Source organism: Sorex fumeus, unplaced genomic scaffold, assembly GCF_029834395.1.
Source record: "Sorex fumeus unplaced genomic scaffold, SorFum_2.1 ptg000036l, whole genome shotgun sequence".
Classification (NCBI taxonomy): Eukaryota; Metazoa; Chordata; class Mammalia; order Eulipotyphla; family Soricidae; genus Sorex; species Sorex fumeus.
Window position 1 is genome coordinate 23,135,954 of NW_026606093.1, and position 24,155 is coordinate 23,160,108.

General features: G+C 57.2%; 2 protein-coding genes across 2 annotated transcripts in view; one reads left to right on the top strand and one right to left on the bottom strand.

Moving 5' to 3' along the window:
* The window catches only part of TSPAN11 (tetraspanin 11), a 271,039-nt gene that overhangs the window by 51,261 nt on the left and 195,623 nt on the right, over nucleotides 1-24,155 (bottom strand). The gene's annotated exons all lie outside the window — the stretch shown is intronic.
* The window catches only part of TSPAN9 (tetraspanin 9), a 170,754-nt gene that overhangs the window by 30,232 nt on the left and 116,367 nt on the right, over nucleotides 1-24,155 (top strand). Inside the window, exon 2 of the mRNA XM_056117861.1 lies at nucleotides 17,498-17,586. The gene's annotated coding sequence lies outside the window, so the exon portion shown is untranslated. The remainder of the gene's footprint in view (nucleotides 1-17,497; nucleotides 17,587-24,155) is intronic.

The following is a 24,155-nucleotide window of genomic DNA, read 5'->3' on the forward strand; positions in this document are numbered from 1 at the left end:
TCGTGCCAGTTCCGCCTTCCACACTCCTTCCCTTCATCCCACAGCCCGGGCTGTGCCAAGGCCCACACGTGCCTGGCGGTGCAGAATCCCCTTGTTTTCCCCAGGTTTTCTCGCGATGGACCGTGGGTGTGATGGGGCAGGCCGCAGGGCTACGGAAAGTCAGGGTGTTAGGTTGATGGGGCACAGGGCGAGATGGGGGGCGGGGCCCTAAGGAAGGATTCCTGGTGTGGATTGCCTTGCGGGGGGCTGGGCTGAGCAGCTGAAGACCCTGGTTGACAGGACACCAGAAGTGATCATTTCTACACCCTGAACCCTGTTTTACCGGGCCCATCTATGGTGAACTCAACAAAAAGTGCTCCTCCCGCCCCCCCTTTCTCTGGAGTCCCGCTGAAAGAGACGCTACTCTCACCTGTCATCTTCTCTGTCTTCTTTCCCTTCCTTTTCCTTCTCTTAAAATCCTTGCTTATGGGGCCGAAGCGATAGCACAGTGGGGAGGGCATTTTCCTCAGATGCGGCCGACCCGGGTTCGATTCCCAGCATCCCCTATGGCCCCCCGAGCACTGCCAGGAGTCATTCCTGAGTGCAGAGCCAGGAGTAACCACCCCTGTGCATCGCCAGGTGAACCCAAAAAGCAAATAATAATAATAAAAAATTCCTTGCTGACTTTGGCCATCTGATTTCTGGTCTCTTGCCGTCTCATGAGGATGAGAACCTGGGAGCTTGCAGCCGGTGAGGGGAACCTTGATCCCCCGGAGAGGGGTCCGGAGGGACTCGTGTTCCCTTGGTGCCCCACCCGGTCCCCCTCCGACTCACCCTGTTTGTTTTCACGCGCGGTGCGTGGAGCTCCGCTCTCGGCCCTCCTCTCCTTTGCATTTAACTAATTAAAATCCTCCTGGAAGGCAGGCTGGCCTCCCTCCCACCTTTATTTACTTATTCTTCTGGTTATCTTTGTGATCCTTCCCCGATCATGAATATTTGATCAAATACACAGTAACTCGCCCAGATAATTGTCTGCTTTCTGGGTTGCAGTGATAACTCAGTACCGTCTTGGTTTCTGCGGCCGCCGGGGCTGGGCCATCGACCATGGCAGCTGTTCCGGGTGGGTTCCCGCCTCTTCGGACTCACCCGCATCCTTTCTGAGCGTCTTCCTTCCTTCCTGGCTACATAAGTCCTGCCGGATGCATGTCACGATTTTCTGGCCCTCGGCCCTAGAACGAATCACTGCTGTAAGAAGAAGAAGGGGGTTAGGGGCTGGAGCGATAGCACAGCGGGGAGGGCGTTTGCCTTGTACACAGCCAACATGGCCAACACAGGTTCGAGTCCCAGCATCCCATAGGGTCCCCCGAGCACCGCCAGGAGTGATTCCTGAGTGCATGATGCTCAGGAGTAACCCCTGAGCATCGCCGGGTGTGACCCAAAAAGAAAAAAAAAAGAAGAAGGGGGTTAGGATCAAGCTCTGGGGTGCCAGAGAGAGAGTGCAGCAGCAGATAGGGGGCTCGTCTAGCATGAGGCCGACCCGAATTCTATCTCCCACACCCTCTGCGGTCCCCTGAGCACTGCCAGGAGGGTTCCCTGAGTGTAGAGCCAGGAGTAAGCCCTGAGAATTGCTGGAGGCTGGGAAAAAAGGGAAAAGACAAAAGAAATCAAGCTCTGGGTGTGAGGTGTATTCATTGCTGCGGGGGTCCCCTTGCTTGTAGAACCTTCTAGAGGACAAGTAAGTAAAGTAAAAGTAAAGGCCCTCCCGTTGATCATCGATTTGCTCGAGCGGGTCCAGTAACGTCTCCATTGGAGACTTTGTTGTTACTGTGTCTGGCATATCCAATACTCTCGGCAGCTTGCCGGGCTCTCCGAGAGGGGCGGAGGAATCGAACTCGGGTCGGCCATGTTGGCTGCGTGCAAGGCAGACGCCCTACCGCTGTGCTATCGCTCCAGCTGGCAAATAAGTCTAATGTCTGCCAAGGCAGCTGGCATCCTCGCCGGCATCCCTTTATTTCTCTTTCTCTGTGCTTGTGTAATCAAAATGATGAGTTTGTGCTGATCTTCACATGGCCATTGCGGGGGCAAATCCCCAATTCTCCCCTGGCTGTCACTGAGAGGATTGGCGTCCTGCCCCAGGGGACCTGGTGGGTCAGACGTCAATTTGGGGCTGCAGCTTGGGTGTCTGGAGGCCTGGGGTGGTGGTCTCCGTCACAGGAGGCATCTCTTGCTGTCTTCCCGCTTTTGTTTATTTTTTTGGGGGGCACCAGACCTGGTGGGGCTCAGTGATTCCTCGTGGCAGTGCACGCCTACCAAACAGTGAGGCTCTCAGCAGGAACCACATGGCGCCACTCTCATGTGGCACCCCCTCACGTGGTGCCCTCTCACGGCACCCCCTCATATGGTACCTCGCTCACGTGGTACCTCTCATAGTGGCACCCCTCTTATGTGGCACCCCTCACGACATGGCACCCCATCATGTGGCACCCCTCACGTGGTACCTCTCACATGACACCCCTCTCACGTGGCACCCCTCACGTGGTACCTCTCATAGTGGTACCCCTCTTATGTGGCACCCCTCACGTCGTGACACCCCCATCATGCGGCACCCCTCACGTGGTACCTCTTATAGTGGCACCCCTCTTATAGTGGCACCCCTCTTATGTGGCACCCCCCATCATGTGGCACCCCTCACGTGGTACCTCTCTCACATGGCGCCCCCTCACGTGGTGCTCCTCACGTGGTACCTCTCATAGTGGTACCCCTCTCATGTGGTACCTCGCATAGTGGCACCCCTCTTATGTGGCACCCCTCACGTCGTGGCACCCCCATCATGCGGCACCCCTCACATGGCACCCCTCGCGTGGTACTTCTCGTAGTGGTACCCCTCTCATGTGGCACCCCCTCACGTGGCACCCCTCAGTGGCACCTCTCATAGTGGCACCCCTCTTATGTGGCACCCCTCATGTCGTGGCATCCCCATCATGTGGCACCCCTCACGTGGTACTTCTCTCACATGGTGCCCCTCTCACGTGGCACCCCTCTCACATGGCACGCCTCGCATGGTACCTCTCGTAGTGGCGCCCCCCTCACATGGCACTCCCCATTTGGGCCTTGCTTGCTGCAAATCACCGCCACCGTTCAGCACCAGCCCACGGCTCTGGGTTTTCCCGCTCTCATTCCTCACCTGGACATCACCTTTCCGGGTGAATTCACTCTCACTCACTCACTTCACGAGGCCCTGCGGGGGTAGGGGGGTGCCCACCGTGCCTTGGGGATGCCCAGCTCAGACGTGCCACTGTTTGCTCCTTGTCCACGCCCGGGAGTGGGCAGCCAGCCCTGTCTCAACACTCCTTGCGGGGTTAGAGGCCGCAGACTGCCAGCTCCTTTGGGAGGGAAGAGTCCCCGCGAGGGAGCGGCACCCCAGGCTTGCAGGCCACCAGCCCCGGGGCCGGTGTCCTCAGCGTCCCGTCCTTGCGCCCGGCCAAGAGCCTCCTGTTCCCGTGCTCTCTCCCTCCTTCTGGCCAGATGGCTGGGGGCAGCCAGGCTGGCATCGGCTGCGGTGATGTATGGCCCCATGGGGCGCAGAGCACACAGCCCTCGAGCCGTCAGGGGGTGTTGGAAATGAGAGGCCTGGTGCCACGGCCGGCAGGGCCTCCCGCCGCGCCCTGCTCTGCCATAGGCTCCCTGGGTTTCGCCTGCTCGGCCGCGGGGAGGGGGGGCTCTTGGCAGGTCCAAGGGACAGATGGGCCACTCTGGGGGGAGGGAGGGCTCCCCACTCCACCTGTCCCGAAGGGCTGGGCCCCGTCTCAAAAACACTCGCGCCTCTTTGCAGCAGTGCTCCCAGCCCAGCTCTGGCTCTCAATCTTCTCCTCTGTGAAATGGGCAGACGGAAGCACACACCCCGGGGAGGACTTTTTCCACCCCACAGCCCCTTAGGTTAGGCCCGGGGGTCACCTAGAGACTGGTGGCCAAGGGGCAGACAGGCAGTGGGGTGCTGTTTGCAGAGGAGGGTCCCCGGCTTCCAGAGTCTCAGGGCACAGAGCTGGTGCAGGGGTGGGGCGGGGCTCGTCCCTGGAAGGGCAGAACTGAGGGACTTTCTCTTCTCCATGCCCCGGGCAGGCAGAGTCCTCCCACTCACTCCTCCCCCTCTCCCCAGGCATGGATCAAGCACCTACTGTGTGCACGCGCCCAGGTTTGGGCTATGTGTGGGTGGACCCGCTGTTCCCTTGGGCTCTGTGGAGCTCCCCAGCCTCAGCCCTGTCTGCCCGCCCCGCTCTCTTCCTTTCTCCCCCCTTTATCTCCGAGACCTGCCCCCTCCCAGCGCCCAGACCCACAGGGGTCGCGCGAAGAGCCCCGGGTTTGGGGCCAGGGCGGGACGACCGTTCCCTGGGGTGGGAGAGTGGGAATATCTGCTCTTTCTTGATCTCCCTTTTGGGGGGTCGCTGTGGGGGTTCTGCGGGGGACCCAAGGCAAAGGGAAGCTCTGGAACCCCACGGCTGTGCTCAAGTTCAGGCGAGGGTAGTACAGCTTGCACCCGTCACTTCCCTTCCCTGGTCTCAGTCTCCTCATCTGGAAAATGGGTCTCAGGGAGGACGCTTGGCTGAGCTGGGCGGGGAGGGCAGGTGGAAGTGGAGCCTGGTGCCCAGCGCTGGGGGGGCATGGCCCCTCCCTCCCTCCCTCCCTTCCATCCAGGTGCAAATATAATGGGCTGGGCCGGTCTGCAGTGGAGGGAGGGATGGAGGGAGGTAGGGAATGAGGACAGGTGTGTCGAGGGCCTTCTGACTTTGTGCCCCGGGGAGTTCCGTGTGCCGGGGCTCTGTGTTGGACATCACTCCCCCCACACCCCCCCCCAAACCTTCTCTTGCTGGGTTCCCACGCACGGGGTCTGGGTGCCGTGTGGAGGAGCTTGTTCTTCTCAGACCCTGCTGGTCCTGAGGCGGGTGGACGCAGCGGCGAGCGCCAGGCTGGGCGTGTAGGTGGTGTCTGGACCCCCCTCCCCCCATACTGACAAGGCTAATTCCTGAGTGCAGATGCAACAGTAAAGCCCTGAGCATCACCAGGTGTGGCCCTAAAACAAAACAAAACAAAAAAGTATATATAGGAACGATAGCACAGCGATAGGGCATTTGCCTTGCGCACAGCCAGCCTGCCCGAGCCAGGTTCGATTCCTCCGCCCCTCTCGGAGAGCCTGGCAAGCTACGAGAGTATTCAATATGCCAAACACAGTAACAAGAAGTCTCACAATGGAGACGTTACTGGGCCCGCTCGAGCAAATCAATGAACAACGGGAGGACAGATGAGTGTGATATAGGGCCCAATTTCACTGAGCAGTAGGTCGACGCCACCCCTGCAGGACCCTCCGCCCTGGGTCTCTGGGCTGCCAGAGGTGATGCCCCCCCCCCCCCAGCAGTGCTGGAGGATGGGCTGTTTGTGGGCCCGAGCCTGGGGTAGGCCACATACTGCCTCTGCTGCTGTGTGGCCCAGCCCTGGTGGATGCACAGAGGCCAGGAGCAGGGGTGGGGCGGGGAGGGGTGGAGGAGGGGGTGGCCCGAGGCTGCTCACATTTCCCTCCTGAAAGAAGCTGGGAGACCCACCCCCATCTCCTTCCTTTCTGCTGGGCTGGGACTCTGCCCAGGCGGGGAGTGGGGGGGGGAGGGCCACCCTCTGTCCAGCTGTTGTTCACCGCCCCCCCCCCTTCTGCAGCTGTCCCAGCCCTATTAATCTCATCCCAGGAGGGGGGCGGGGTGGAAGTGGGGAGAAGTGGGGAGGGGAGGGGAGGGGGCCTCTAGGAGCCCGGGGCTGCTGATGGGAGGTCTCTGATGGCAACAGTGAGGGCTGAGGACTGTGCCTGCCCAGAGCTTCTGGGGAAACAGGAAAGGGAGGGAAGGGGGGTTGGGGGGTTGGGGGGGGGTGGAGGGTTTTCGCCTCTGCTGAGTTTCAGCTTCTCTTCTCAGCGCCCGACCCACTGGGGACCCGGCTCCTACGGAAGCGAATAAGCTTCCTTCAACCCTGCCTGTGTCTGTCTGTTGGGCTTGCATGCGGCTTAGCTCGGCCTTCATTTTCGGGAATGAATGAGTGAATGCGGGGTCCCCGCGTCCCTCCAGGACAGGGAGCTGGACGGCTGGCCCTCGAGGACCCGGCCCGGCCCCCCACACTGGAGAGACTCTGCGTTTAGGACTGGGCACGGTGGGCAGGGCAGGACAGGACGTGCATCCTGGGCTCTCTCTCACTTGAAGCCACAAGTGTGCCTGCCCTTCGGGGACATCCAGCCGGGGCCTGGGAAGCCGCATTTGTGTTCTTTGTCTTTTTGCTTGTTGGGTCACACCCGGGCGATGCTCGGGGGTCACTCCTGGCTCTGCACTCAGGAATGACTCCTGGTGGTGCTCGGGGGACCCTATGGGATGCTGGGAATCGAACCCGGGTCAGCCACATGCAAGACGAACGCCCTCCCCACTGTGCTATTGCTCCAGCCCCTAGAGTGCTCTGTTTGGCTTTTGGCGCACACTCAGCAGTGCTCAGGGCTCACTCCTGACTCTGTGCTTAGGGATCACTCTTGGAGGGGCTCGGGGGATCCCGTCGGATGCCTGGGATGCAACCCAGGTCGGCCACATTCAAGGCAAGTGCTCTGCCCTCTGTACTATCACTCTGGCCCCAATTTAGAGTGTTTGAAATCCAGAAAGCTGTCCCTCTGGTCCTAAAGCCCTTCGGGCCCGTTATTCAGAAATCACAGAGGCTGTCTCGCTGATGCTGTGTCTTACACTCTTACTTGCTCCTACCTGGTGCTCTCCTGAAAGCTTATTAACAGCCCGTGCAGGGGAGAGCCATTCTTTTTATTTATTTATTTATTCATTCATTTTTTCTTCTTGGGTCACACCCGGCAATGCCCAGGGAGGGGTTCCTCCTGGCTCTGCACTCAGGAATGACTCCTGGCGGTGCTCGGGGTACCCTATGGGATGCTGGGAATTGAACCCGGGTCAGCCACGTGCAAGGCGAACGCCCTCCCCACTGTGCTGTCGCTCCGGCCCCTGCATTTGTGTTCTTGGGGAGGGTGAAGCGAAGAATCAGGCCTCCCTGCCTCCATGGCGCCCCACCTGCAGAACGGGGTGAGGCCTCACCCGGCCGCTTGCAGCCACGGCCCCCCCCACCCCCACCCCGGCCAGTCGCCCCTCGGGCCCGGCTCCCAGGGAGAGTCACGTCTTGGGCTTTGATTCCTCAGCTTCATCCGGCCCCAGTGCAGGACGGGATGGGCGTGCGCCAAGTTACATACATCCGTGATTCAAGACCTGGCTCAGGCTTGCAGACAGCTGGGAGCTTGTTAATAATTCAGACTCCTGGGCCCCAGGCCCAGGCCTTCCCTGTCTGCAGCCTTGGGCGTGGGGCGGGGACCTGGGGTTTTGGAAACCTTTCACTTATTCCAAGGTGTGAGGCAGGTATAACCCTTTGACCCCTGGGGAGAGAGGGCATGAGTGGATAGTCCCAAGGTCTGCCTCTGGGGCAGCTTTTGTTGCTGTGTGCGTTCATTCATTCATTCATTCATTCACTCATTCATTCCTTCCTTCCTTGGCTCCCTCTGCCAGTTGGCTGGCCGTGAAGGAGAAGGTCAGACCCTGCTGTTGGCCTCCTGGGCTGACGGAGTCCTGCAGAACATTCTTCCCTGGAGGGCTCAGCCCAGGCGGGAGGCTGACCAGAACAGCAGCTATGGCGAGCCAGCCAGAGAAGCCAGCGCTGCAACGTGCTGACGGTTAGGGGCTGCTGCCTCTTTGGTGAAGGGCCAGAGAACCACATCGGGGTCCCTCCTTGGGTCTCAGTTCCTCGGCAGGAGTTTGGCCTGCCTGTGCTGTGTGCAACTGAACAGGAGGACCCCCACCCCACCCCCCAGCCAGGAACACAGGCAGCCCCGCGTTCCCTTTTCTTTCTTTTTCATTTTTTGGACATTGATACCCGGAGAGACTGGGGGGAGGGGGAGGAGCCCACCCACGGCGATGGGCCTTGCTGCTGTTGCAGTGGGTGGGGGCCTGGGGAGGTTGAGCAAAGTTGTCTAGTGAGGAGACCCTGAGAGGTGGTGGTGGTGGTGGGGAGGGGACTCTTGAATTCTGGAGGGGACATCCTGACTCAGCATCAGCCTTCAGCCTTCAGGGTCGCAGCACCCTTAGCCCAGCTCTGGGAGAATGCCCCCACTCGGCTGCAGAGTCTGGGAGCCATCCTAGGCCGGGTTCACGCTAGCTGCTCATTAAATGCAATTTTCTCTTCATCACTTTCTTTTTTCTTTTTTAGCTTTTTGGGCCACACCCAGCGATGCTCAGGGGTTATCCTGGCTCTGCACTCAGGAATTACTCCTGGCAGTGCTTGGGGGATGCTATGGGATGCTGGAAATCGAACCTGGGTCGGCCTTGTGCAAGGGAAACGCCCTCCCTGCTGTGCTCTTCATCCTTTTCTTTGGTCTCTTAAGTGAGGACTAGTGTGTGGGGGCGTGGGTGGGGGGAGTTGTTTTTTTTGTTCTACAAAGGGCGGTGCTCAGGGATCACTGGCCCTGCACTCAGGGATCACTCCTGGAGGGGCTCTGGGAATGATTTGGGTGGGGAGGGCTGTGGAGGCAGTGGAAGGTGGGTCTGCAGGGGTCTGCCTAGTGCAAGGCAAGTGTACTATCACTCTGGCCTCCTGGTGTTTTTTTTTTTTTCCTGGGGGGTGGGGGTTATTTATTTTTGGTTTGGGGCCTGAGTTTTCTGAGTTCCTTTTAGCTGGGGTTGCCTTAAGCTAGTTCCCACTTCAAGGTGGATTTCAGGGTACCAGGCTCCAGGCACTGCAGGGGAATGAGTGCGGACCCTTCCCGCTCCTCACCCTGCGCCGGGCCTGGGGGGCGCCCAGCACCCCGCCCTCCCTCCTCCAGGGCCTTTTAACTCAATACTCCCTGCTCAGCCCCATGCAAATTGCTGGCGTGCTCAGCTCAGCCCCGTTTCTCCAGGAGGCTCTTTCCGCTTCCCATTAAATCCTGTCAACATATTTTCCCAATGAAGTTCTTCCTCCCCCCCACCCCCCCTTGCACGGTCCCAGCTCCCCAGCCCAAGGCTCTAGCCAGGGACACAATTGGATCGCAATCACGAGCACTTCCTGGAGATCTGGTCCCAGCAGAGCTGTAAAGGGCCTGGGGGTACCACGCTCTGCTCTTCCAGAGAGGTTTGTAGAGGGCCGGCTCTGCAGACCCCGGTCCACCGCCCCCCCCCCCTGCCGTGCACGCACCCAACCCCGCGCACGCGCCTTCCCGCGCAGGGGGAGACCCTCCGTGTCCATCGCCGCGGCCGCATGCATGTTTCTGACCACGGGTTTGAGTTTCTCAAGCCGATGCGCGAATCCTGGGCTCCGCCTGCACTTGACCACGACGTAACCGGGCCCAGGCCTGGGGGTTGGGGGGTGGGGGGGCGGATCTGGGCAACCAGCATTCCTCCCATTCTTTTCTCACAGGAAAAAAAAAAAGGCCTGCAGAGGGGTACGGGCAGGGCTGGCCCGGCGCCACCCGCCACAGGCCTGGCATTTGCTCCCCCAGCCCTGCCCACCTCCCCCCTGCAGGCAGATGCAACCAGCTGGGCCCGCCAGGCTGCAGACCCGAGCGTGCGCGCAGTGACCGGGCCGCCTGGATGCTCTGCTCGCCCTTGCCAGGCCCGTGCCCCCCACTCCAAGGGGCGTCCCCTGGGCCCTCCTCCACCCCCCCAAGGCGGGAGGGAAACGCCCTGCCCTCCCCCTTCTTCTGCCAGCACTCCCCCCCTCCCCACCCCTTCTCTCTCTCTCTCTCTCTCTCTCTCTCTCTCTCTCTCTCTCTCTCTCTCTCTCTCTCTCATGAAGCCAGTCCTCGAAATTGAAAAGGCAAAAGCTGAGCAATCCAGGCTAAGTGAATTTCCCAGCAAATAAATGCCCGTGGGGTTGGGGGGGGGGGGACTCTGGCCGGAGCCGTGGTGCAGACAGTTCCCTGGGGAGGCTTTTCCCCCTCTCCAGCCCCGGGCCCCCCTGGGGATGCTCGGAGCAGGAGATCTCTCCCCGGGGAGTCTGAGCAGCCGAGGGTGGAGGGAAGCCAGGTCTGCTTTGTGTTTTCCAAGGCTCCAGCTCGCTGCTTCCCCGCCAGGAAGCCTGCCGGTGGCAGTTGCAGCCCCGGCCACCCGAGACCACCCTGGCCCGGGCTGGGTTTGTGCGCGGGGCTTGCAAACCCAGCGCCTGCCTGCTTGGCCGCTTGACTTGGCTTGAGATCGCGAGGCCTTCCGCCCCACTCTGCTTAAAAGGTCCTTCAAAGACCACCTGTCAGTCTTCTTTGGTTTTTTTTCTTCGTTTGTGTGTGTGTGTGGGGGGGGTGGCACACCCCGCGATGTTCAGGGGCTGCTCCCAGCTCAGTGCTCAGTGGATGCTCCCTGCTCGGTGCTGGAGGTAGGGGGGAGGGGGAAGGGGGTCACTCCTGGCAGTTCTCAAGGAACCTTGGGCTCCAGCTCTTTGAACCATCTCACCGGCTCAGAAGACAGGGACCGTGCGCCCACTTCCCATATGACCCAGTGGCCAAGGGCCACACCGGGGAGACAGCTTTGGGGTGGAGTGGGAGGGGTGCTACCTTCAGCCGCCTACTGCGCATGCTTGAAGGGTGGAGGTGGCGAAAGGCTTGGACCGGTTGACCCCGCCCCCAAGCCGACTGGCCAATCCGCTTCGAATATGACCCCGCCCCCCAGCCCTACTAGCCAATCCGCATCAAGCCCTCACCTGGGCCCAAACCACGTGGAACTTGGAAGCCCGGAGCCAAGGAGATGCTCTCCCGACCCTGGACATGATCTGGTTTTGACGCCCCATCGCTTGTTCTAGCAGTGACGCCATAGGATAAGAATAGACATCAAAAAAAAAAAAAAAGAATAGAAATCAAAGGGATGGGCAGAATGCGCGAGAGTCCCAGCCAGTTCAGCCTTTGCGCTGTACTTCCTGGCAAACCTAATTTTTCTCGTGGTGGCAGGCATTATACAAAGAGAGAGAGAGAACTCCCTGCCTTCTGTTTGTTTATTCACCAGCCTACCACCAGCTCCATTAGCGTCACGGTTAGGCTTTAAACGTCTACACTGTGCTCGTGTTCATCAATTTTCCCGTTGTTGAACAATCGTCTCGTTCGCTTTTGAAGGCTCTCTCTCTCTCTCTCTCTCTCCACTTTCCTTTTTTTTTTTTTTTTCCCCAGATGAGTCAAGGAGCCAGGCATTCTTCCCTGGAGGAATGTGAGGGAGCTCCTGCTGGCTTGTCAAGTACCAGCCAGCACTGGCATTTGATGCAGAGAGATTGGTCTGAGTCTGCCCATGCCCTTCTCCTCTTAGGCCTGAGGGAGGGAGGGGCAGATGCTCTGTTGTATTTTTGTGCTTGGGCGGGAGAGGTTTGGACCACACCTGGTGGTGCTCGAGAGCTACTTCTGAGTTGGCCAGTCCCGACAGAGCTCCAAGGCGGTGCCGAGGATCAAACCAGGGTTGGCTGCGTGCAAGACAAATACCTTAACCCGAACCCGGAGTCTCTCCAGCCTGGAGTGCCTAGTTTTATTGGAGCTGGGGACCCACACGTGGCGGTATTCAAGGTTTCCTCCTGGTTCTGTGCTCAGGGCTAAGTCCTGGTGGTGCTCAGGAGACCATATGCAGTGCCAGGGATCGAACGGAGGTCAGCTGAGTGCAAGGGAAGCACCTTAACTTCCTGCACAAACTCTCCTGCCCGGAGCATTCGTATTGATTGATATTTTGGGTGTTTTGAGCCATGCCCAGCAGTGCTGGGGGCTATCTCTGGCTCTGTGCTCAAAGATCACTCCTTGCGGGCTCAGGACACTCCATGGGGTGCTGGAGATCAAAGCCAGCTTGGTTGCGTGCAAGGCAACACGCTACCTTTCCTTCTGCCTCTCCTGCTGGGAGCGCCCGTTTTATCTATTTATTTTGCTTTTTTGGCTCACACCTGGCAATGCACAAGGGTTCCTCCTGGCTCTGCACTCAGGAATTATCCCTGGCGGTGCTTGGGGCACCCTAGGGGATGCCGGGAATCGAACCCGGGTCGCCGCGTGCAAGGCAAACGCCCTCCCTGCTGTGCTATTGCTCCAGCCCCAGGGAGTGCACGTTTTAAAGGCTGGTAAGGTTACCGTTACCTGCATCTTAGGCTCTGATGACTGCCGCCGCTGACAAGCCACACGTGCGCCTCGTATGGACGGATCTTGCATCCTTGCAAGGAAGTTTGAATGCCTGCTGTGGGGGTAAAGACCCTGGGATGAGAGGACTGGCGTGAGGGGAGGCATCTGGCGGGTTGTGGGAACTGAGCCAGTGTCATTTCCCCGCTCCTCGCTCCTGTCCACACAGCGAGGAAAAGCACCGTCTGAGGGGACCCAGTTAGTAACTATTTATCGTCCACAGGCTGGAGGCAGAGTGGCCCAGGGGGCCCTCACATCCCCCTCCTCGGGGAGCTGTAGGGAAGATAAAGGGGCCTCTCTGAGGGGCTTTGAACTCCTCAGCCAGAAGGGGCGCGAAGGTTCCCCGAGACGACAGACAGCTTTGATGCAGGAGCCAGCGATATTTAAGAAATACGAGTTGCGAGGGAAATAAACACCGCGTGTTATTTATTATTGATGAAAAAAAAAAAAGCTTTCCTGAGCGCGGGAGGTTCTGATGCCGACAAGGCCAGTTTCCGTTTTTCCTCTCCGAGTAACAGGTCCACTCCCAACCCGCTCCCAGGGGTTCCCAAGGGCTAAGGTGCCCCGTGGGGAAGGTTTGCTCACCTGTGGCCCGGGACATTCTGGGGGGCCACTGCACAAACCCTGGTGGGCAGAGACTTTGCCTCTTCTCTCGGGACTGAGGAGTAGGGTAAAGGGTGGGGGCAGCCCCCTGGCTGGGCACGAGGGTGCTAAGGGACACAGCCACTGGCTCTCGGCTTCCTGGAGTTCACGCGAGACTTGGGCTTTGCTTAGTAAGAGCAGAATGGTATGCAGACACCGAGGGCTTCCTGGAAGAGGTGAGGATGGGGCGGTGCGGAGAGAGCTTTATTTTGTTTGTTTGTTTGCTTTTTGGGTCACACCCGGCGATGCACAGGGATTACTCCTGGTTTCTGCACTCAGGAGTTACTCCTGGCGGTGCTCAGGGGACCATATGGGGTGCTGGGAATTGAACCGTGGTCGGCCGCATGCAAGGCAAACACCCTACCCGCTGTGCTATCTCTCCAGTCCTGGAGAGAGCTTTTTGAAAGTGAAGGGCTCAGATATGGACTCTTTTGAGGGCATGACTTCAGGGACCCCTTGAGCAGCTACCCCCCTTTTTTTTTTCTTTTTGGGTCACACCTGGTGATGCTCAGGGGTTGCTCCTGGCTCTGCACTCAGGAATCACTCCTGTCAGTGATCAGGGGACCATATGGGATGCTGGGAATTGAACCCGAGTTGACCACGTGCAAGGCAAACGCCTTACCTCCTTTGCTATTGCTCCTTAATAAGGACAGTGTCTCTCCATTTCTTTAAAAAAAATTATTGGTTTTGGTGACACACCCAACAGTGCAGGGGTTACTCCTGGCTTGGTGCTCAGGAGATCACTCCTGGTGGGACTCAGGGATCGTAAGAGGTGCCAGGGATAGAACCCCGGTGAGCTGCATGCAAGACGAGCGCCTGACCAGCTGTCGGTCTCTCTGGCCCCGTCCCTACAGTACTGAGTGTGTATTAGCCCTGCGGGGCCTCCTGGAGCACTGGAGGAAGGAGTGTGGACCCTTCCTGATTCCTGCTTCATTTGTAGCAAGCGCAGTAGGACTTGTGGTAGCTAAGAATGTGCGGGTCTGGGGGCTGGAGCAATAGCACGGCAGGTAGGGCGTCTGCCTTGCACGCGGCCGACCCGGGTTCGATTCCCAGCATCCCATATGGTCCCCTGAGCACTGCCGGGGTAATTCCTGAGTGCAGAGCCAGGAGTAACCCCTGAGCATCACCGGGTGTGACCCAAAAAAGAAAAAAAAAAGAATGTGTGGGTCTGGGGGCGGGAAAGGTAATACAGCAGTTAAGGAGCTTGCCTCGCACACAGTCACCCCCAATTTGATCCCCAGCTCTGCGTAGGATCCCCTGAGCACTTCCAGGAGTGATCCCTGAGCACAGTTAGGTGTGACCCCCCCTCCCCAAACAAACAAACAAACACAAATAGCAACCAAAAAGAATGTGAGTTTGGGGGGTCAGGAAGCTAATACAGGGAGACAGGGTCTTGCCTTGCAGGCTGTCAATCCTATTTGATTCCATGTAACGCCTCGGACGCCCTGGGCAGCCCCCAGGGGTGATCTCTGAGCACTGAGCCGGGAGTTGGTCATGAACACCGCCAGGTGTGGCCCCATGCCCCTCATCAAAGCCAATGAAATCCTACGGGTTTTCATTAATTATTAAACAATAAACCATGAGTTGGGAAGCAAGACCAAGCTGGGTTTAAACCTGGCCTGGAAAAAAAAAAAGGAGCTGGAGCAGTAGCACAGCGGGTAGGGCGTTTGCCTTGCATGCGGCTGACCCGGGTTCGATTCCCAGCATCCCATATGGTTCCCCTGAGCACCGTGAAGGGTAATTCCTGAAAGTAGATAAAGGACCAAAAAATGAGAACCTCTCAGTGTCTGTATTGCAAACCATAATGCCCAAAAGTAGAGAGAGAGTATGGGGAATATTGTCCCCGTGGAGGCAGGGGGAGGGTGGGAAAGGGGGTATACTGGGGATGTTGGTGGTGGGGAATGTGCACTGGTGGAGGGATGGGTGTTTGATCATTGTGTGATTGTAACCCAAACGTGAAAGCTTGTAACTATCTCACAATCAATCAATCACAACCATCCTGTTATTCGTCGATTGCCTCGAGCAGGCCCCAGTAATGTCTCCTTCATCCTAGCCCTGAGATTTTTTTAAAAAGTGCCATACTCAAGGCTCTTTCAGAGTTAGGAGAATGAGACCCTTCATTGTTACTGGTATTTGGCATATTGGGTACGCCATCGGGAGTTTGCCAGACTCTGCCATGTGGGCAGGTAACATTCGGTAGCCTGCCAGTTTGTCCAAAGTAGGAATGAGATGATTTGCGGCCGCGCGCTTTGGGGAGCTGGGTTTTATAGTCTCTGAGTCTTGGCCGTTGATGGGATTACACGGTGCCAGGGGGCAAGTTGGTGGGTGTGACCCCTGCCTACTGGAATTTGGAGGATCTGGGTGGAGGATGCTCAGCCCTGATCCGAGCAGGCTTGGAGATCTCAGCCCCGGGACCCGCATGCCTTTGTTCCCCTGTCGGTACCTTCATGTGTGCGGAGAGTGGTCTCACCATGGTGGTGGCTGGTTCTGGAGGTCTTTGGCTCCTGGAGCCCTGGTCGGGGCGGGGAGGGAAACTCAACCCACTCCCCTCCAAGGGGCCCCGGCGAGGACAGCCAGGCTCGGGGGCAGGAGATGCTCACAGTGACTCAAAAAAAATTAAAAAAAAAAGTAATTCCTGAGTGCAGAGCCAGGAGTAACACCCGAGCATCGTCGGGTGTGATCCAAAAAAGCAAAAAAAAAAAAAAAAATAACCTTGCCTGGTAACCTGGAGCAGTTACATCTCTCCAGCCCCAGTTTCTCTTTCTGTAAAACGGGGAGATCAGAGATCAGTGCTGACCCCCAAGGCAATGAGTCAGCGGTGACGGTTCAGACTGCCCGTGGCACCCCATGGACGCCACAGCAGAGAAACTGAGCCCCGAGAGGTCAACGTGTCACTCCGGGCCCCCGAGCTGGCTTGGGCACCATCCTGGACTCCCGACTTGGCGCGTTGATTCTTCCCGTTCTCCTCCGCGTGTCCCCGGTGTGGCCTCCTCCCCGCCAGGTGGGCGCTTGGCCGCCGCCGGCCCATCCTGCCGGCCGTCCGGGGTTCATTTGCGTGGGGTGTGTTGGCACTCAGGGGCGGTGTACCCGCAGGAGATGTAATTATAGCACGCTGGCAGAGCAGGGGATCCTGAGAAGCAGCGGAGCTCGCCCGCGTGCCGGGCCTTTTGTTCACCAAGCAGCTTCACTGTGTCGCTCCCTTCCCCACCCCTCCCTTTACTGCCTTAAAAAAAAAAAGAAAAGAAAAGAAAAAAGAGGCAGCAGCAGTGGGAGAGATGAAGAACTGTCAGCAGCCTCATCCCCGAGCGGCAGTTCCAAGGCTCCCGCAGAACCCCCCTTCCCTTCCTGCACGTCCTCCCTCCCGAGTCCAACGCAGGTCTGAGGGTGCCCTGCAAGCATCTCGCCTTCTGTCTCTCTGCCATTTCACCTTCACCCGTCCTTTTTTCTTTTTTTTTTAATTTTTGCTTTTTGGGTCATACCCGGCGATGCTCAGAGAGGTTCCTCCTGGCTCATGCACTCAGGAATGACTCTTGACGGTGCTCGGGGGACCCTATGGGATGCTGGGAATCGAACCCGGGTCGGCCGCGTGCAAGGCCAACGCCCTCCCTGCTGTGCTATCGCTCCAGCCCTTCACTCACTCCTCTTCATCCCTCCTCTCCTGCTCCTGCTGTGTCCAGAGCTGTCTCCAGGGTGGGCATCCTGGCCCTCTCTCTCTGCCCACTGAGTCGGGGAGGGCAGGCGGGCTGGCCCCCTCTCCCCGCTCTCCTCCCTCACTCCTGCTCCAGAACCTTCCTGGGGCCTCTGACCTCACTCAGCTTCCCTTGGCTTTGTCACCTGCCCCCCACCCCCACCCCTCCACCGCCCCCCAGGATCAAGCATATGTCTCCGCCACGCCCGCCAAGTTGGCAATTTCCTGAGCAGGTCTGGAAGTGGCCTGCCGCTGGGCATGCCGCGGTGGTTCCCTCCACTTGGGATGCTGTTTTCCCCGGGAATGCTGTTCTCTTAGCGGAACCCCGGACCCGGGGCCGCGCACCAGTGCTACTGTTTCTGCAGACCACAGCGTGTGGGAACGCGGCTGGGGGGGAGGGGGAGGGGCGTCGGGCACGCGGCAGAGCTGGAATTGCCGTCACGTGGCTTCTCTGCGGGTCTCCGGGGGCCTCTCCGCGGCTTTGGTGCCCTCTTGGGCTGCACACCCTGTTGTGCCCGAGTTTCAGATCCCCAGTCGCAGAGAGATCCAGTTCCACGCGTGATAATGCAAAAGCAAAGGAACTGTATTCCTAGCCCGAGCTAGGGTCCGAGACTCATCCCAGACGGTGGAGTCTTGACAAGGACCCCGACTCCAAATCACAAACAGTTTATGTAGCGCTCAGAGTGAAGAGGCAATTTTTATACTGATCTTTTTTAGCATTGGCCCTATTACAAAGGTGGTCCGCTATTAGACAAGGGTTAGCAACAGTTTCTAAGGAGGGTACAGTGACCCCTCTCCCCCGTCCCCCGATGACCAGCCGTACCCAACTGCCCTTATCTCGGGAAACGACTCAACTGGGAGTCTCCCAGAAACTGCAAGTCCTGCTTTGGGGAAACAGAACCTGAGGCCGAGTTGAGACTTCATGTTAGTGGCAGCCTGTCGTGGCATCAGTTTCGCCCTGGCAACCCCAGAGCCTTTTGTGCTCCGTTCTTACGCAGTTTCCTCTGTTCACTCTACAGTGCTCTTACCTGCCTGTCATCATCGAGTGGTTCCGTTTCTGAGCCTCGGAGGCTAAGTGGGTGCAGGCGAAGGAGCTGGGGTCAGCACGGTGAGTTCTCCTTCCCCTGCCTCCGCCGGGCGGGGATTTGGGGTCTTCAGCCCCTCTGTGCCTTGCGCCTCCTTTCCTCACTGGAAAGACCAGGTTTGTGCATATCATACGTCGCGGATGAGTGTTGAGATGTCATTCACATGTCGTGAACCTCTCTCCTGCTGATACAGGCTCAGCTTTGTCTCCCCCATTTATTTTTTATTTACTTATTTGTTTTTGTTTTGGGGCCCCCCACACAGCTGTGCTCACCCAGGGAGTGATCCCTGAGCACAGAGCCAGGAGTAAGCCCTGAGCAGTGCCGGAAGTGGTTTCTAAATAAACTACTTCCCCCCCCTCCTTCCCCCCTAAAATACAGAGAGGAGAAGGAGAAGGAGTAGGAGGAAGAGGAAGAGGAGGAGGAAGAGGAAGTGGAGGAGGAGGGGGGAGGAGGAAGAGGAAGTGGAGGAGGAGGAGGAAGGGGAGTAAGAAGAGAAGAAGGAGGAGGAGGAGGAAGAGGAGGAGGAGGGGGGAGAGGAGGAAGAGGAAGTGGAGGAGGAAGAGGAAGAGGAGGAAGGGGAGGAGGAGGAGGAAGAGGAGGAGGAGGGGGAGGAAGAGGAGGAGAAGGAGGAGGAAGAGGAGGAGGAGGAAGAGGAGGAGGAAGAGGAGAAGGAGGAGGAGGAAGTGGAGGAGGAGGAGGAAGGGGAGGAGAAGGAGGAGGAAGAGGAGGAGGAGGAAGGGGAGTAAGAAGAGGAGGAGGAAGTGGAGGAGGAGGGAGAGGAAGTGGAGGAGGAGGAAGTGGAGGAGGAGGAGAAGGAAGAGGAGTGGGAAGAGGAGAAGGAGGAGGAGAAGGAGGAGGAGGGGGAGGAAGAGGAAGAGGAGGAAGGGGAGGAGGAAGAGTAGAAGGAGGAGGAGGAAGTGCAGGAGGAAGAGGAGTAGGAAGAGGAGGAGGAGGAGGAGGGAGAGGAGGAGGAGGAGGAGGAAGACGAGGAGGAAGTGGAGGAGGAGGAAGGAGCGGCTGCTGGCTCAGGTCAGATCCCTGGCAACCCTGTGTACCAGTATCATCAGTATCTGCCGAGCGTCGCCTCTCTGGAGGGATCCCACACACCTCTGAGTGACCCTTGTGGGCCCCATCCTCTGGCCACACCCTCCAGTCCCTGCCCTGAGCTGCTGAAGATCACCGAGGGTGGGTGCGGGGCTGCCCCTGCCCCCTCCAGCCAAAGATGAGCAGAGAGACAGGCACACAATGGTCAGGCCAGGTGAAGGCCCCTGGCAGTGAGTGTCTAACCTCCAGAGTCCCGAGAAGAGACGTTTCTTTGCTTTTTGGGTCACACCCAGCGATGCTCAGGTCACACTCCTGGCTCTGCATGCAGGAATTCCTCTTGGCGGTGCTCGGGGGACCAATGGGATGGGATGCTGGGACTCGAACCCGGGTCAGCCGCGTGCAAGGCAAACACCCTCCCTGCTGTGCTATCGCTCCAGCCCCAAGAAGAGATGTTTCTGGCACCCACAGCAAATGAATACCCTCATCTGCTGTTCAGCTCTGTGGTTTGGCGTGTTCGGAGCTGCGGGGCTGCCAGTATCATTATCCCAAGTCAGCCCCACGAGCAGTCACTTCTCCCCTGCACCCTCCCCACTGCCACCCCCAGCCTGGACCCCCCACTCCTCCTCGGGTTTGTGTTGCTGGGGTGTTCCCTACAGGTGGAGGCACACAGCGGGGATGCTTTTGTGTCTGGCTGCTGTTGCCTGTCATGGAGGTGATCTGATTTCTGCCTGGTTCCGGCATGGATCAGTGACTTCATGCCTTTTCCTCGCGGAATACTATCTCCTTGTCAGAGCTTGTCACATTTTCGTTTATCTCTTCATCCTTCAGTGAGTATTTGGGTTATTTCCATGACTTTTGGTTATTGGGAAGAATGTTGTCATGACATTGCTGGGTTCTAGGGTAACTTTGTCTTTAACTTCCTGAGAAACCATCAAGGTCTTGTTTTGTTTTGTTTTGGGGCTTTTGGGGGTTTGGTTTTGTTTGGGGGGCCACAGCTGGTGATGCTCAGGGGTTCCTCTTGGCTCTGCACTCAGGAATTACTCCTGGCGGTGCTCTGAGGATCATATGGGATGCTGGGGATCAAACCCAGCAAGGCACGTGCAAGGCAAACGCCCTCCCCGCTGCCCCTCCCATCAAGGTATTTTTCCAAAGTGGTGACGCCCTTTTACGCTGCTTCCAGCTCAGTATGGAGGAGGCCGTTTCCTTCACATTTGTGCAAATCTTTGTTATTGTCGGGACTTTTCTGCCCATCCTCGTGGGTATGAAACGACTTCCCGTTTGTGGCTTCGATTTGCATTTCTCTGGTGATGAATAATGTTGAACATCTGTTCATGTACTTCTTTGCCATGTGCCTATCTTCTTTGGAGAAATAGCTATTAATAGACTTTGCCTATTTTAAAATTGTGTCGTCTTTTTATTGTTGAGCGGCAAGACTTCCTGATGTCCTGAAGATATTTTGGAGATAAGCCCCTTTACCTAATAAATCATCTACAAATGTTTCCTCATCATCTCTGGGATGTCTTTTCATCTCCTTGGTGCTACTGTTTGTATCGTACATGTTTTTCATTTTGATGAAATCCAGCTTATCTGTTAAAAAAATTATTATGGCTTATTCTTTTGGTGTCATATCTAAGTAACCGCAGGTCATGAAGATCCGCAAATTATTTTTCTAAGAGGTCTTAGAGAGTTCTAGTTTTTTTTTTTTTTTTTTTTTTTTTTTTTGCTTTTTGGGTCACACCCAGCAATGCACAGGGGTTACTTCTGGCTCTGCACTCAGGAATTACCCCTGGCGGTGCTCAGGGGACCATATGGGATGCTGGGAATCGAACCCAGGTCGGGCCGCATGCAAAGCAAATGCCCCACCCGCTGTGCTATTGCTCCAGCCCCGGTCTTAGAGTTCTAGTTCTTTTTTTTTTTTTTTTGCTTTTTGGAGTCACACCCGGCGATGCACAAGGGTTACTCCTGGCTCTGCACTCAGGAATTACCCCTAGTGGTGCTCAGGGGACCATATGGGATGCTGGGAATCGAACTCAGGTCGGATCTATGTGCAAGGCAAATGCCTCACCAGCTGTGCTATCACTCCAGCCCCTGGAGTTCTAGTTCTTGCATTTAGGTCTGTGATCCAATTTGAGTTCATTTTCATGTGTGGTGTGAGGTGGGGATCCAGGTGTGTGTGTGTGTGTGTGTGTGTGTGTGTGTGTGTGTGTGGCATGCGCAGATGTACCTGTGACAGGTACAAAACCCAGCGCTGCACCTCTGCAGACCATGTTCTTTGCCACATCCCAACCGGCCTGAGGAGGAAACCTAGGGGACAGCTAATGAGGAGCTTTTGGGGGTGCAAATGTTCATTTTTGCCCAATTGCCCTTCCCTTTGCTCCTACAGAACCCTAGAACGCAACTCCCCCAGACTCGCCTCGACCGTCTCTTTTCGGTTCGGCCCCATACCCCATGCTGTTCAGGGCTGACAATCCTGGCTCTCTGCTCAGGGATCATCATTCTTGGCCGTGCTCACGGTGGTCCTGGGAGAGACCCCGGGGTGGCCACATGCCAGGCAAGCACCGTAACCGCTGCCGTATCTCTCTGGGGCCCCCGGCTGCTCTCAGTGTTGAGGTGTGATCATTCTCTCTGCTTTGTTTCCCTTGGAGGGGAGTGGGTTGAGTTTCCCTCCCCGCCCCAACCAGGGAAACTTTGACTTGTTCTCCACAACTTCCAGAGAAGCGCGTGCCCCGCTGGATGCTAAGGAGAATTGATCTGGGTGGACAGCGAAGGTCAGCGCAAGAGGATTTGGGCTTCCCTCCCGGCTAGGGTGTTTCTGGCTCCTGAGATCTGCTGGAATCAATGGCCGAGAGCTTGTCAGTTCTCCTGCAGCCCGGGGATGCATTCGAGGGCTTCCTGCGTTCCGTGCACAACGAGGCCTGGCAGCCCTTGTTCTGACTTGGAAGGGGATGATAGTGACAGGGAGAGTGGAGGTGATGGATTTTGGGGGGGAAGGGCTGGCATTCACAGGGTTTTGGCTCCTTTAATCCAGCTCCGCTCTCGGGCCAGAGGACGGCCCTTTTCTTCCCCTCAGCAATTCTTCAGCGTAGCTAATAGGTCCCCCGGGTGCATTTAAGGGAAGTTACAGAGACAAGTTATGGTGGTGCCAGGTTCCGTGTCCCCTCCTACTCCCCAGGCCCTGGGCATACTGTTTTTTGTTTGTTTGTTTGTTTTTATCTTGGGGCTGGAGAGATAGCACAGCGGGTAGGGCGTTTGCCTTGCACGCGGCCGACCCAGGTTCGATTCCCAGCATCCCATATGGTCCCCTGAGCACCGCCAGGAGTAACTTCTGAGTGCAGAGCCAGGAGTAACCCCTGTGCATCGCCAGGTGTGACCCAAAAAGCAAATAAATAAATACATAAATAAATAAATAAAATTTTATCTTATTGAATTGGGCTGGAGCGATAGCACAGCGGGTAGGGCTAGGGCGTTTGCCTTGCATGCGGCTGACCGGGTTCGATCCCTCCTTCTCTCTCGGAGAGCCCGGCAAGCTACCGAGAGTATCCCTCCCGCACAGCAGAACCTGCCAAGCTCCCTGCGGCATATTCGATATATGCCAGTCATACCAAGTCTTACAATGGAGACATTACTGGTGCCTGCTCGAGCCAATCGATGAACGACAGGAGGACAGTGCTACAGTGCTTATTGAATCACCATGAGATACAGTTACAAGCTTTCATGTTTGAGTTTCAATCACACGATGATCAAACACCCATCCCTCCACCAGTGCACATTCCCCACCACCAATCTCCCCAGTACATCCCCCTTTCCCACCCTCCTCCTGCCTCCCTGGCAGACAATTTCCCCCATACTCTCTCTCTGTTTTGGGGCATTATGGTTTGGAACACAGGTTCCAAAAGGCATCACGTTTGGTCCTTAGTCTACTTTCAGCACACACCTCCCATCCCGACCAATCCTTCCAACCGTCATTTTCTTAGTGATCCCTTCTCTATTCCAGCTGCCTTCTCCCCCCACCCCTCATAAGGCAGGCTTCCAACTATGGAGCAATCTTCCTGGCCCTTGTGTCTACTGTCCTTGGATGTCAGTCTCATGTTATGTTACTTTATATTCCACAAATGAGTGCAGTCCCTCTATGTCTGTCCCTCTCTTTTTGACTCATTTCACTTAGCATGATACTCTCCCGGTCTATCCACTTATAAGCAAATTTCATGACTTCATCTCTCCCAAGAGCTGCATAGTATTCCATTGTGTAGATCTACCAAAGTTTCTGTAACCAGCCTGGGTGTGCAGGTCCGTGGGGACCTCATCCGACTCCAGGCTCCTCCTTGACAGGGAGGGATGTGGAGGGTCTTGCTGGTCGCGGGGGAATTGCCTTGACTTTCTTCTCTAGGCTGACCTAGCCCCTTCCAGAGGCCCTGGCTCCTGCCAACCCCAAGCACACGTGTGCGTATCTGTACTGTATACCCCGATGTCTCCTCCCATGTAGAACTGTGTGGTTGTTGGGTGAATGGGCCAATGAACCGATGGGTCATTGGATGGAGGCATTGATGGTGAATGAATGGGAGTTGATGGATGAATGGGTAGAGGCGTGAATGGATAAAACTGATGGATGAATGGATCGATGGATGGAGGAATGAAAGGATTCATGGGTCGAGGCATGAAGGGATGAATGGGTTATGAATGAATGGCAGAATGAGTGAAAGGACAGATGTTGTTTCATTCACCTCATTACCCATCACCCTCTGCTGACCTCCAAACCTATTACCTGTTCAAGGTCCCTGGGGCCAGGGAGATAGCGCAGAGAGCTGGGGTGCATGCCTGGTGCCTCATGGCACTGCATGAACCCTGGAGCATGACCAGGTGTGACCCTGTGATCACAGTGCCGCTGAGACCTCAGATCCCCTGAGCATGGCTGGCAGAGCCTCCTCTTCCTCCTCCTGAAGGCCCAGCTTCCAGAGTGCGCCCACGGGGGCTGGCCCCCGTCCTTCATCCCACCATCTCTTCTCTTGCTGATCGCCCCTGGGTGCCTGCCAGGCTCTCCGCCATGCTGCAGTTCCCACACTGCCCCGCGGAGAGACAGTGGTGTGCGGGTCTGTCCCCTACTTTGTCCTGCCCTCCCCCAGCTCCCAAGGTGGTAACTGGGAACTTCGCTATCCCCCCAAAAGCCACTTCAAAGCAGGGCTTCTGTCCAGGTGGTCCCCCTTTCCCTCCCACCCCCAGCCTACCCAGGGGCTCTGCCCACGGGTTTGGGTTCTGCCTCCAGCTGGGTGCTGCCCAGAGCGTTTTCCGGAGGAGCAAGTGTCTGGGAGGGTGGGTGAGGGTCCAACCCGCAACCACCGCATGTGTCGTTGACAGAGCTCTGTGCAGGGCGCACCCCCGAAGCGCGTCACCAAGGTATTATACTTGACTCCCGGCAGGAAGAATTGAGCCGATAACACATCGGTGGTAATCCCTGGCTCTGCCTAGGAGGATGCGGGAAATCTTTGGTATGAGTGGCCCACCCGTGGCTCTCCAGAGCTGCACCGGCCTGTGGCAGATGAGGGTCTGGGTG